Source organism: Callospermophilus lateralis, chromosome 13, assembly GCF_048772815.1.
Source record: "Callospermophilus lateralis isolate mCalLat2 chromosome 13, mCalLat2.hap1, whole genome shotgun sequence".
Taxonomy (NCBI): Eukaryota; Metazoa; Chordata; class Mammalia; order Rodentia; family Sciuridae; genus Callospermophilus; species Callospermophilus lateralis.
The window spans coordinates 7,384,526-7,398,227 of NC_135317.1; positions in this window are offsets into that span (position 1 = coordinate 7,384,526).

Genomic DNA, 13,702 nt, shown 5'->3' on the forward strand with positions numbered 1-13,702 from the left:
TGATTGTGACAGTAGGTGAGCTCCCCCTGACACCCAGGTGGGAGGGGTCTCCTATCTTGAGGGGCGAGTCTCCTCTACTTTGGTGATGGCATATAAGAGCTCCCTGGACACCCTAGTGGGTGGGGATCCCTGGTTGCAGCGGTTTTCAAGCTTCCCTGGACACCCAGATGGGAAGGGTCTCCTGCATAGAGGATCAATTTCCCTCTAAATTGGATAAGGCGATATATAACGTCCCCCTGACACACAAGTTGGAGGGGTCTCCCGCCTGGAGGTGTGTGTCCCCTCTACTTTGGCTGGTGTCCTATTAGAGCTTCCTGGATACCCAGGTGGGAGGGTTCTCCTGCCTTTAGGGGCAAACTTCTCTATCCTAGCTGTGGCAATATAGAAGTTCCCTCCGAAACCCTGGTGAAAGGGGTCTCCTGCCTGTAGGGGCGAGTCCCCTCTACCCTGGCTGTATCTGTATTTGAGCTCTCCCCGCAAACAGGTGGAAAGTGTCTCCAACTGGAGGGGCGAGTCCCTTCTACCCTGGCTGCTGAGGTATACAAGCTCCCCCAACACCCAGGGAAGATGGGTGTCTCTCCTGGAGTGGCAAGTCCCTGCTACCCTAGCTGTGGCTGTATAGGAGTCCCACCCCCCAGCACCCAGGTGGGAGGGGTCTTCCAGCCTTGAGGGGCAAGTGTCTTTTACCCTGGCTGTAGAGGTACAGGAGCACTCCCAACACACAGGTGGGAGGGGTCTCTCCCCTGGAGGGGCGAGTCCCTGCTACCCTGGCTGCAGCAGTATAGGAGCCTCCTAGACACACATGCAGGTGGAAGGGTCTCCTGCTTGGAGAGACCAGTTGCCACTATCATTGCTGCTGGGGTATATGAACTCCCATGACTCTCAGGTGGGAGGGGTCCCCCGCCTGGAGGGGCAAGGTCCCTCTACTCTGGCTTCGTGGTATATGAGCTCCACATGACACCCATGTGAAAGGTTGTCATCCACCTGGAGGGGCGAGTATGCTCTACCCTAGCTGCAGCAGTATATTAGCTTCCCCAGTCTTGCAGGTTGGGGTGGTCTGGTGAGTCCCCTATACCCTGGATGTGGAAGTGTATGAGCTCCCCCAGAAACTCAGGAGGGGAAGGGTCTCTACTCTGGAGGGGACAGTCCCTGCTGCCCTGGATGCCATGGCATTAAAGCCCCCTCTGACACCTAAGTGGGAGGGGTCTCCTACCTAGACTGGTGTGTCCTCTCTTCCCTGGCTGGGGGGTTATAGGAGCTCCCCCCAACACCCAGGTGGAGCTGAAAAGGTGAGTTCCTTCTACATTGGCTGCAGCTGTATTAGGAGCTCCCCCTCCCCATATCCAGGTGGGAGGTTCTGCCACCTGGATGGGTTAGTCCCCTCTACCCTGGCTTTGACCATATAAGAACTCTCCCTGAAACTCAGGTGGGATGGGTCTCCCACTTGAAAGGGCAAGTCCCCAGTACCCTGGCTTCAGCTGTATAGGAGCTCCCCAGAACACCCAGGTGGAAGAGCTCTCCTGCCTGGATGGGAGAGTCCCCTCTACCAGGGCTTTGTCAGTATGAGAGCTCCTCCTAACAGCCAGGTGGGAAGGCACTCCCACCTGGAAGGGCAAGTTTCCTCTAATTTGGCTACAGTGGTGTACATGCTCCCACTGGACACCCAGGTGGGAGGGGTTTCCCAACTGGAGGGCGAAGTCCCCACTACCCTGGCTATGGCGGTATATGAGCTCCTTCTGACACCCAGGTGGGAGGGGTATCTTGGCTGGAGGGGTGAGTCCACTCAACCCTAGTTTTACCGAATTCAAGCTTCCCCTGACACCCAGGTGGAAGTGGTCTCCACGTGAACAAGCAAGTCCCCTCTATGGTGATTGCATTGGTATTGGAGCTCCACTGGACACCCACGTGAGAGAAGTCTCACACATGGAGAGAAAAGTTCCCTCTACCCTGGGTGTGGTGGTATACAAGCTCCCACTGACAACCAGGTGAGAGGGGCCTCCCACCTGGAGGGGGCACTCCACTCTACATTGGCTGCTGCCCTGTAAATGCTCCCTGGACACCCAGTTCGGAGATGTTTTTCACCTGAAGTGTCAAAACCCCTACCCTAACTCTGGTAGTACAGGAACTTCCCTCAAAACCCTAGTGTGGGGCTCTCCTCCCTGTAGGGGTGATTCCCCTCTAACCTGGCTGCAAAGGTATATAAGCTCCCCTGAACCCAGGTGGGAGTGGTCACTGCCCTCAGGGTCGAATCCCTGCTACCCAGGCTGGACCTATATACTAGACTCCACCCCAGGACACCCAGGTGGAGAGGGGGTTCTCTCACCTGAAGAGTGAGTCCCCTCTACCCGGGCTGTGGTGGTATACCAGTTCCCTCCGATTCTCACGTGGGAGGGGTCTGCTGCCTGGATGATTGTCTTGCCTCTACCATGGCTTCTGAGGTATATGAGCTCCCTTGACACCCAGGTGGGAGGTGTCTCTTGCCTTGGGGTTTTGTCCTCTCTACCATGGCTCAAGCTACATATAAGCTCCAAAAGACACCACGTGTGAGGGATCTTTCCACTGGAGGAGTGAGTCCACTCTACCCTGGCAGCAGCAGTATAGGAGTTCTCCTGACACCCAGGTGGGAGGGGTCTTCAGCATGGAGGGGCAAGTACCCTGTATTCTGGCTCAGGTGGTATAAGAGCTCCTCCCGACACCCAGGTTAGAGGGGGTCTCTTCAAGTCCCCTATTCCCTTTCTGGGGCAGTATTAGAGTGACTCTGGACACACAATTGGGAGAGGTCTTCCCGCTAAAGGGGCGAATCAACTCTCCCTGGTTGCAGCGATACAGGAGCTCCCCCAACACCCAGGAGGGAAAGGTCTTCTGCCTGGAGCAACGACTGTCCTCTACACTGGCTGAGGGGCTGTACCAACTACACAAGAAACCCAGGTGGGAGGGGTCTCCTGCCTAGAGGGGCGAGTCCCCTCTATTCTGGCTGCTGTGATATATGAGATTTACCCCCCATACCCACATGGGAGGGGTCTCCCGCCTGAAGGGGCGAGTCCCCTGTACCTTTGCTATGGTGATATACTAGTTACCCACAATATCAGGTGGAAGGTGTCTGTCGCCTGGAGGTGCCAGTTGCTTCTACCCTGGCTGCTAGGGTATATGAGCTCAACCTGTCACCCAGGTGAGAGGGGTGTTCTGCCTGGAGGGGCAAGTCCCCTCTACCCTGACTAAGGTGGTAGAGGAGTTTCCCCAATTCTCAGATGGGAGGTGTCTCTCGCCTGCGGTGCAAGTCACCTCTAACCTGGCTGCTAGGGTATATGAGTTCCACCTGACACCCAGGTGGGAGGGATATCCCACCTGGATGGGTGAGTTCCCTCTACAACAGCTCTTGCACATAAAAGCTCTCAGTACACCCAGGTGGGAGGGGTTTCTGCCTGGAGGGATTTGTTCCCTACACCCTGCTGTGGCAGTATAGGAGCTCCAACCACCACCCAGGTGGGAGGGGTCTCCTGCCTGTTGGGGCGAGTCCCCTCTATCCTGGCTGCTCCAGTAATCAAGCTCCCCCAGACACCAGGTGAGAAGGGTCTCCCATTGAACGTGTGAGTCTCCTCTATCCTGGCTGTGGAGGTATAGGAGCCCACCCAGATACCCACATGGGAGGGGTCTCCCCTTGGAAGGACAAGTCTGCTCTACCCTTGCTGCAGAGGTAGAGGAACTCCCCCAGACATGCAAATAGGAGGGGTCTGCAGACTAGACATGGGAGTCCCCTCTACCCTGGCTGCTTTGGTATAGGAACTCCCCTGACACCCCATTGGTCTCCTGCCCTGAGCCTAGAGTCCTCTCTACTTTGCTGCAGTGGTATAGGAGCTCCCCAGGATACCCAGGTGGAAGGGGTCTCCCATATGAAGGGGAGTGTTCCCTTTACACCTGATACCCAGGTAGGAGGGGTCACCAGCCTTAGGGGAGGAGTCCACTCTTCCCTGACTGCTGCCATATAGTAGCTTCCCCCAACATCCAAGTGAGAGGGGTCTCCTGTCTGAAGGGGAAAGTACCCTCTACCATGGCTGCTGTGGTATAAGAGCTCCCACTTATACCCAGGTGGGAGGGGTCTCTTGCCTGGAGGGGCGAGGACCCAATTCCTTGGCTGAAGGGGTATATGAGCTCCACCCTCCACACCCAGGTAGGTGGGGTCCTCCCCCTGGAGGGGTGAGCCAGCTTTACCCTAAAGGCAGAGATATAGGAGCTTCCCCCACACACACCGAGGACAGAGGGTCTCCCACCTGTAGGGGCGAGTCCTTTCAACACTGGCTTCAGGGTATAAGAGCCCTCTCATACCCTCAGGAGCGAGGGGTCTCCCGCCTGGATGGGGGAGTCTCTGCTACCCCTTCTGCAGCTGTATATGAACTCCCACACCAGACATCCCTGTGGAAAGGGTCTTCATCCTGGAGGGTCGAGTCCCCTCTACCCTGGCCTAGGTGGTATAGGAGTTAAACCCATTCCCAGGTGGGAGGTGTCTCTCGCCAGGATGTTCAAGTTGCCTCTACCCTGGCTGCTGGGTTGTGTGTGCTCCACCTGACACCCAGGTGGGAGGGGAATTCCACCTGGAGGGGCGATTCCACTCTACCCGGGCTGTAGTGGTATACCAGCTACACCTGATACCCAGGTGGGAGGGGTCTCCCGCGTAGAGGCGTGACTCCCCTTTACCTTGGCTGAAGGGGTGTACCAACTCTACCAGAAATCCAGGTGGGAGGAGTCTCTTGCTTTAGGGGCGAGTGCCCTCTATTCTGGCTGCTTTGTTATATGAGCTCCCCACCACCCAAATAGGAGGGTTCTTCTGCCTGAAGTGCGAGTTCCCTCTATGCTCGCTGCAGTGATATACTAGCTTTCCCTGACACCCAGGTTGGATGGGTCTCTTGTCTGGAGGGGTGAGTCCCCTCTACCCTAGTTGTAGTGGTATAGGAGCTCCTCCCTAAACCCAGGTGGGAGGGTTCTCACGCCTGGAGGGGCAAGTCTTCTGTACCCTGGCTAAGTCGCTATACAAGTGCCCCTCTATACACAGGTGGGAGTGGTTTTCCGCATGGACAGGCGAGTCACCTCTGCCATGGCTAAGGCGGTATACAACCTCCTAGTGAAACTTTCCTGCCTGGAAGGGCAAGTCCCCAGTAACCTGGCTTCAGTGGTATAGGAGCTCCACCTCCCACACCCATATGGGAGGTGTCTTCCGCCTCGAGTTGCTAGTCCCCTGTATCTTGGCTGCAGGTGTATCAGAGCCACCTCTGACACCCAGATGGGAAGGGACTCTTGCCATCAGGGGCAGTCCCCTCTACCCTGGCTGCTGCAGTTTAGGAGTTCCCATGATAACCATGTTTGAGGAGGCTCCCACCTGGTGGGTAGAGTCCCCTCTACACTACCTGTGGTTGTCCAGGAGCTGCTCCCTCAGAAACCCAGGTGGAAAGGTTCTCACACTTGGAGGGGTGAATCCCCTCTACCCTGGCTGTGGTGGTTTACTATTTCCCCTCACACACCCAGGTGGGAGGGGTCTCCCACCTGGAACGGCAAGTTTCCTCTACCCAGTCTGTTGCAGTATAGTAGATCCCACTGACACACAGGTGGGAAGGGTCTCCCAACAAGGCCCGAGTCCATTCGACACTGGTTGCCGAAGTATACAAGCTCCCTCAGACACCCAGGTGGAAAAGATCTCCCGCATGGAGGCATGAACACCTCTATCCTGTCTGTGGTGGTATATGATTTCCTCCTAACACCCTTGTGGGAGGAGTCTTTGGCCAAGAGGTGCAAGTACATTCTACTGTGGTTTTGATGGTATATGAGCTCCCCCAGACAGCCAGGTTGGAGGGGTCTCCAGCCTGGATGAGCAAGTCTCTTCTACCCTGGATAAAGTGGTATACAAGTTCCCTGCAACACTCAGGTGGGAGGGGTCTCCTGTCTCGAGATGTCAGTTCCCACTACCCTGGCTGCAGAGGTATATGAGCTCTCTCCACTAACCAGCTGTTAGGGTCTCCCGCCTGAAGGAGCGAGTAGCCTCAACCCTGGCTGGGCCAGTATACTAGCTACCCCTGACACCAGGCAGGAGGGGTCTCCTCATTGGAGTGACAAGTTTCCCCTACTCTTCCTGTGGTGGTATAGGAGTTCCCCTAGACACCCAGGTGAAATGGGTCTCCCGCATAGAGAGGTGCATCCCACCTACCCTTGCTGTGGCAGTAAAAGAGTTCCCTCTGACACCCAGGTGGGAGCGGTATCCCTCCTGGAGGGGCGAATTTCCTCTACCCTGGCTCTGGCTGTATAAGAACTCCCCCTGACACCTAGGTAGAATGGATCCCCCTCCTAGAGCAGGGAATTCCCTCTACTCTAGCTGTGGAGGTATACAAGCTTTCCCAGACACTCAGGTGGGAGGCAACTCCCGCCTGGAGGGGCAAGTCCCCTCTACCCTGGCTGTGGCGATATACAAGCTCACCCCAGCACCCAGGTGGGAGGGGCAAGTCCCCTCTACTTTGGCTGGTGCCATATTAAAACTCCCAAGAGACCCATGTGGGCAACATTTAACAACTGGAAGAATGAGGTCCCTCTACCCTGGCTATGGAGGTTTAGGAGCTCCACCAGACACCCAGGTGGGTGAGGTCTCTCACCTGGAGGGGCGAGTCCCCTGTCACCTGGCTGTGGCAGTCTACAAAATCCCACAGATACTGAGGTGGGAGAGTTCTCAAACCTGGTAAGGAAAGTCCCCTCTACCCTGGCTGTGGCAGTATACAATCTCCCCGATACCCTGGTGGGAGTTGTCTCTTGCCAGGTCCAGCAAGTATCCTGTACACTTGCTGCAGTGGTATATGAACTCCCTATACATCCAGGTGGGAGGGTTCTCCCTTCTAAAGGGGTGTGTCACCTCTACCTTGGCTAAGGTGTTATACAAGCTCCCTGAGAAACCCAGGTAGAAGGGGTCTCCTGTCTGGAGGTGCGAGTCCTCTCTATCCTGGCTGCAGCAGAACAGGAATTCTTCTGACACCCAGTTGGGTGGAGTCTCCTGCCTGGACCCTGCCTGTGGTGGTATAGGAGCTCTCACTGATATCCAGAATTTAGGTGTCTCCAGACTGGAGTGGCAAGTCCCCTCCACCCTGGCTTTGGAGATTTTGCAGCTCACCCCCAAACCCAGGAGGGAAGGGTTTTTTGCCTTGAGAAGTGAGTCCTATTTACAATGGTAGATACAGGATAAGAGCTTCTACTGACAACCAGATGAAAGGGGTCTTCTGACTGGAGAGGTGAGTCTATGCTACCCGGGCTGCAGCTGTATACCTGTCCATCACCAAAACCCAGGTGGGAGGGGTCCCAAACTTGGAGGGACAAGTCCCCTCTATCCTGGCTAACACGGAGATCAAACTTGCCCTGGTATCAAGATGGGAGGATTCTCTCACATGGAGGGGTGAGTTGGCTCTCCCCTTGATGTTGCTATATAGGATCTCCCTGAGACACCCAGGTGGGAAGGGCCTCCTGCCTAGGGGTGCAAGTCCCTTCTCCCTTGCTGAAGTGGTGTAGGAGCTCCAACAGACAATCAGATTGCAGGGGTTCTGCAGCAATGAAGGGCAATTCCCTTCTACCCTGGCTATAGCGGTATACTACATGCCCCCCACCATACCCACGTGGGAGGGGTCTCCAATATGGAGGGGCGATTTCCTTCTACCCTTTCTGCTAAAGTATATGAGCTCCACCTGACACTTTGGTGGGAGGGTTCTCTTGTCTGGAGGGGCAAGAACTCTCTACCCTGGCTACTGTGGTATATGACCTCCCCTGACACTCATGTGTATACCTGTCCATCACCAGGAGGAGCCTTTTGCCTGGAGGGGTGAGTCCCCTCTACCCTGGCTAAAGTGTATACAAGTGCCCAGTGACACCCAGGTGGGAGGCATCTCCTCCTTGAAGGGGCGATTCCCCACTACCCTGGCTACAGTGGTATATGAGTTCCCACACCCAGTGGGCGGGGTCTCCGGTCTAGTGGGGAGACTCCCCACTACCCTGGATGGGGAGGTCTGACACCCTCTGACACCCAGGCATGAAGGGTCTCCTGCCTGGACTTTCAAGATTCCCCTTTGCCGCAGTCCGGCTGCAGCAAAATAACCGGGGAGGGGGGGGGTGACAAGCAACTTGTGTACATTGATACAGCAGGAGTGGGAGATGTTTATTGTAGAACAAGAGGGGTATATATACATTCCACACAGATTATCTTAATTAACATAAGCTAGATACAGCAGTCAACCAATAAGGAATCTCCACACTTAATGGCTCACTGGCGTTACTTACTCTGGCAAAATGCCAGGCGCCATCTTGACTTGTTTACAGACCCTAACAAGCATGGAGTCTTTTTGTTTTGGGACTGACCTGGGGGCCACTTGCTTGTGCCCCCTAGTGTGCTCCCCTCGGTGCCCCTTGTACTTTTCTCTTTCTTCTGGTCCTCATGCAACCCCTTCCTCGCCTACACCACATGAATTCCACTGGAGCTTGTGGGTTTCCTTCTCTTTGGGTCTCTCATCCATGATCGGGCAGGTGTGTCGCTTTCCCATGCTGCTGGCCTGGGTCCTGGATCTCACCCCTCTGAGAATCAACCAGGACCACTCGCCATGCCCTTCCGTCACCCTCCTCCTGTCCCTCTTCATTTGCCTGGCCTCCTTTGTCTGGTAACTGGTCCTGAATCCTAATCTGGGACAGAGCACCTTATAGGAAACAGGGCCCTGCCTCTCACCTTGGCCCCTTGCTCTTTCTGTCTGCTTGGTTCTGCACCCAGAACCCTGACACATGGCAGTGGCCCTGGGCCTGTACCTGCCTGCCCCTGTTAGATCCTCTGCCTTACCACCCAAGTCTTGTCCAGTGTCCTGAAACCCCTGGCCCCGCCCCAGCCCTTGGCTCTCCATTCCCTGTCCTGGCTCCTTGCATGAGCCTCTGATGGCCCTTGTTGCCCGGAGCATGCCTGGGTGTTGACTGTGGACTCCTTGCATGGGCTATTCCCCTGCTCCTCTTGTTGTCACTGCACTGCAGTCCACTAGTGCCGCCCATCTGCCCAGCCCTGCCCTTCCCTGTTCTCCTCTGGCGTAGACCCTCTTCTAGGTCCCTAACCTGGGCTCCTTGTTGGGGTCCAGGCCCTACCCCACCAGCACCTATCCTCCAGCCCTTCCTGCTGTGCCGTTCTTTGGCCCTCTTTCATTCCTGTCCCTGTCAAGCCCCCTTTATTTATCCCTTTCTTAGGATTCTCACCAACGCCAGGGGAGTTGGATCTGGGCTATTGGCCCTTCTGGCTCCCAAAGGGAAAAAGTAGCCCTGCCCCTTGCCTGGGCCCTTTGGCCTCCTTCAGCTTGGGTCCTTCTCCCCAACCCTGACACCTATCCATCGATCTGGCCCTTGAGCCTTCCTCCCTGTGCGACACCAGCTCCCCTCTCTCTTCTCCCTACTCTCCCTAGCCCTAATCTGGTCCAGGTGCATCCCTGAGGATCTTCTTACCTAGGGCAGAGAAGTGGATTGGCTGGCCTCTGTGCCCTGAAGGTTCCTATGAGAAACAAAGCCCAGCACTTCACCAGGGCTCCTTTGGCTACAGGAACCCTAACATCTTGCAATGGACTTGGGCCTTGTGTGGAACTTGCTCTGCTCTGTCCCCACCTTTTCCTCCCCTGTTCTCTTCCATTTCACGTTGCCCCTATCCCAACCCAGCTCTCCAGAACTCTAACCCTTTGTGCTCCAGTCTTTGGGTCTGGCTCCTCGCCTGGGCCCCTGACTGTGTTTGTTCCTTGTGTGGGGTAGTGTCACATGGCTTCACCTGGCATCTCTTCATGTGAGGTCGGACACAGGGTCTCCACTCTTGTGCTTCCTACCTCACTCCCCTCAGTGCCCCTTGTGCCATCTGAATGCCAGCTGTCTCCTCATCCTCACTTCTCCCCTTCCTCCCTGTCCCTGCTTTCCCCTTGTGTGGTCCCCTGTTTCTTGGGTCTCTCATCATCTTGGGTCATGTCGGTTCATTGCCTCGACTCTTTGCTGGTTTCCTGGCTCTTGCCCCTCTCCAAACCCACTGAGACCTCAGGTGGAGTCCTCCCCTCATCGTCCTCCTGGCCCCCTTCCCTTGCCAGCCATTTTTGCCCAGTCCCTGGCCCTGGATTCTCAACTGTGCCAGTGCACTTTATTAAAACAGAGTCCTGCCCTTAGCCTGGGCCCTTTGCTCTCTCTGGGCACTTGGTCCTTCCCCCAGAACCCTGAAACCTGACAGTGGGCCTGGACTTGGAGCCTGCTTCCACCCTGCTGGATCCCCTGCCTTCTCTCCCCACCCTTGACCACTTACCTGAAACCACTGCTTCAGCCCTTGGCTTTTCACTCCCTGTCCTGGCTCCTCACTTGAGCCTCTGGTGGCCCTTCTTGTTCAGTGTTACCCTGGGCTTGGTGTACAGACCGCTCTCTAAAGCTGCTTCCCTGCTCCCATTGGACTCCCTGTACTGCAGTATTCTAATGCAGCCCCACCTTATGGGTCTTGTCCTTCCCTACTATCCCCTGGCCTGGGCCCTCCTCTAGGTCCCTAACTTGCTTCTTTCTGTCCCACATTCTACCCACACCAGTCCTCTGGCCTTTCAGGCTGTTCCTTCTTTTCGCACTCCTGTCGTCCATGTCGCTGCCAGGGCCCATTCCCTGATCCCTTTCCTAGGATACTCACCCAGGCCAGGAGATTGGACCTGGCCTCTTGGCTCTGCAGGCTCCATTTTGTAAAACATAGACCTTCCCCTTGCTTTGGCCATTTGCCTCCCTCAGCCAAGGCCCTGCTCCCAGACACTGACATTCTGCAGTGGGCCTGGGCCATAAACCTCCTTCCTTTGAACCACCAAATCCCTCCTTTGCCTCCCTCCCCTCACCAGCCCTGTCTTTTTTCATATGCCCTGGCCCCGGTCATTGCACTTGGCTCTCTGTTCCTAGACCTGGCTTCATGCTTGAGACCCTGGCTGCCTTGCTCGAGGACCTTGCTCATGTACCTTGATTTCAGGCCCCTTACTTGGGACCCTGGTATGATTTCCCTCTGTTTTTCTTATGCTGTGGTATGCTGGAACTGCCTGGACCCTTCCTTCCACTTCTTCTGCCTAGACTGGGGTCATTGATTGGGTCCATGCTCCTCACCAACTCCCCACCGAAATCCGGAAGAAAGGCATTTCTTCACAGTCCACTCCTTTGGCCCTCCTTTGCTTCTGGTCCCTCTCTGAGGATTCTACTCACCCAGGGCAGACTACTGGCCTCTATATCCTGAAATCTCCCTATGGAAACACAGCCCTCCCTCTAGCCTGATTTCCCTCACTGCTAGAAACCTGAAACCAGGCAGGGGCAGTGTGCTTTGCACCAAACAGGCCTGCATCCTTCCCTCCCTTCCCTCACCTGCCCTCTGGCCTTCAATCTGCTACAATCCCAAACCAGCCTCCCTGACCCTGAACCTTCAACTAAGACCCTGACTGTGTGCCCAAGTCGCATGGCATTGTGTGGCTTTGCCTGGAATCATTCCATATTGGTCCCCCTAGCATGCTTCTTTTGGTTTTCCCTGTGCTTCCAGCTGACTCCTCCTTCTCATATCACCCTTTTCTTCCCATCCCTTTGTGTTTTACCTGTATGCACCCAGGAGCCTCCTGCTCTTTGGTTCCCTCATTTTTGGTCAGTCGGATGAGACCCTTGCCTGGGCTCCTTGCTTGGGTCCTGGCTATGGACCCTCTCTGCACCCACTGTGACACTGTGCCTTCCCTTTGCCCTCTTCCTGGGCACCGTCCCTTGACAGGCCCCCTTTGCCTGTTCAATGGCCATAGATTATCATCTGGATCAGAGCACATTATGGGAACAGAGCCCTGCCCCTTGCCTGGGCCCCTTGCTCTCCTTTGGCCCTTAGTCCTGAATATAGAACTTGGACACCTGGCAGTGACCCTGGGCCTCGAGCCTGCCTGTCGCCTCTTGGATCTCGTGCCTTCCCTGCCCAGCGCTGTATACTGTCCTGAGTCCCCTGCCACAGTGTTAGCCCTCTACTCTGAATTCCCTGGCCTGGCTCCTTTCTGGAGCCTCCTGTGCAACTTCTTGCTCCCAAGGTCGCTGGGCTTTGGCTTTGAGCCCCTCTCTTGGGCCAATGTTCTGCTTCACTTGGCTTCCCTTCCTTGCAGAACCCTAGTGCTGCCTGCCTGCCCAGTCCTGCCCTTCTCTGCTCTGCCCTGGCATGGGGCCACATCTAGGTCCATAGTCTTGTCTCCTTGCTGGGGTCCTGGCCCCCATCCCAACAACACACATCCTCTGGCCTATTCTGCTGTGCCCTTCTTTGGACCTCATGTTGTTTCTGTCCCTGCTGTGGCCCTTTTCCTGATCCCTTTACTAGGATGCACTCCAGTGCCAGGGATTTGACCTTGCCTTTTGGGCCTTCGAGCTCCCTTTGGGAAAATGTAGCCCAGCCCCTTGCCTGGGCCCTTTGGCCTCCATTATCCCGGGCCCTACTCCCCAACCCTGACACTCAGCAGTGGACCTGGTCTTTGAGCTCTCTTCTCCTTGTGCCACTCTTTCCCATTTTTATTGTCCCTCCCCTCCCCAGCCATGTCCATTTTTATGAGACAACGGCCTATGTCCTGCCACTTGGCTCTCCAGTCCTTGGCCTTGTCTCTTGCTTGAACCCCTGGCTGCCCTTCTCGAGGATCCTGTCCTTGTCCCATGATTTCAGGCCCATTCTTCTGGCCCCCTCCTGGGCCTCCTCTCTGTTCCTCTTGTATTGTGATATCCTGGCACTGCCAGGATCCATCCCTCTCACTGTTTCTGCCTAGCCTGGAATCCTCAAAGAAGTCTTGGCTCCCCACCCTCCCCAACCCCAATTCCTTACACAAGATATCCCCTCAGAGTGCTCTAATTTTGGCGCTCTTTTGGTCCTGGTATCTCTATGAGGTTCTACTCACCTGGGGCACAGGAGGGGAATTGGCTGGCCTATGGGCCCTGAAAGCTTCCTATGGGAAACCAAATCCTGCTGCTCACCTGGGCCCCTGTTGCCTTCCCAAACTTTACACCTGGCAGTGGACTTGGGCAATCCACTGACCTTGCCCTGTGCAATCATCTCCCTTCCCTACAATACCATCCAGCCTTGCATAATGCCCCTACTCCAACCCAGTCCTCCCTATCCCTGACATTTCATGCTCCAGTTTCCAGAACTTGCTGCTTGCCAAGCCGTGACTCCATTTCTCTTGTTGGGTGGCATCGCAAGGTGTCTGTTCATGTTAGGGATTATCTGGGTTTCTTGCTTCGGCTCCTTACTGCACTCCACTGGGTACCCTTTGCTCTGCCCTCTGTTTCCACATCCTAGTGCCAACCCTTTCTCTCCTTCCACTCACAATTTCCCCTGGAGTTTTGGCCTCCTGCTTCTTGGGTTTCTAAATGCTCTGTTGGTGGGATCAGTCCCTTTCCTGGAATCCTGGCTGGGGTCTTAGCTCTTGTCCCTCTCTGCACCTACCATGACCCCAACCCTGCCCTCCCATTATTTTCCTCATGGCCCCATTCCCTTGCCAGGCACCTGTCTTGGCAGGGCACCTCATTGGAAACAGAGCCCTGTCCCTAGACTGGGCCTCTTGCTCTCCCTGGGCCTTTGGTCTTACTCTTGGAAAACTGAGTCCTGGCAATAGCCCTGGGCCTGGAGCCTGCTGACCCTCTGCCATATCCCCTACCTTCTATCCTCTGCCAT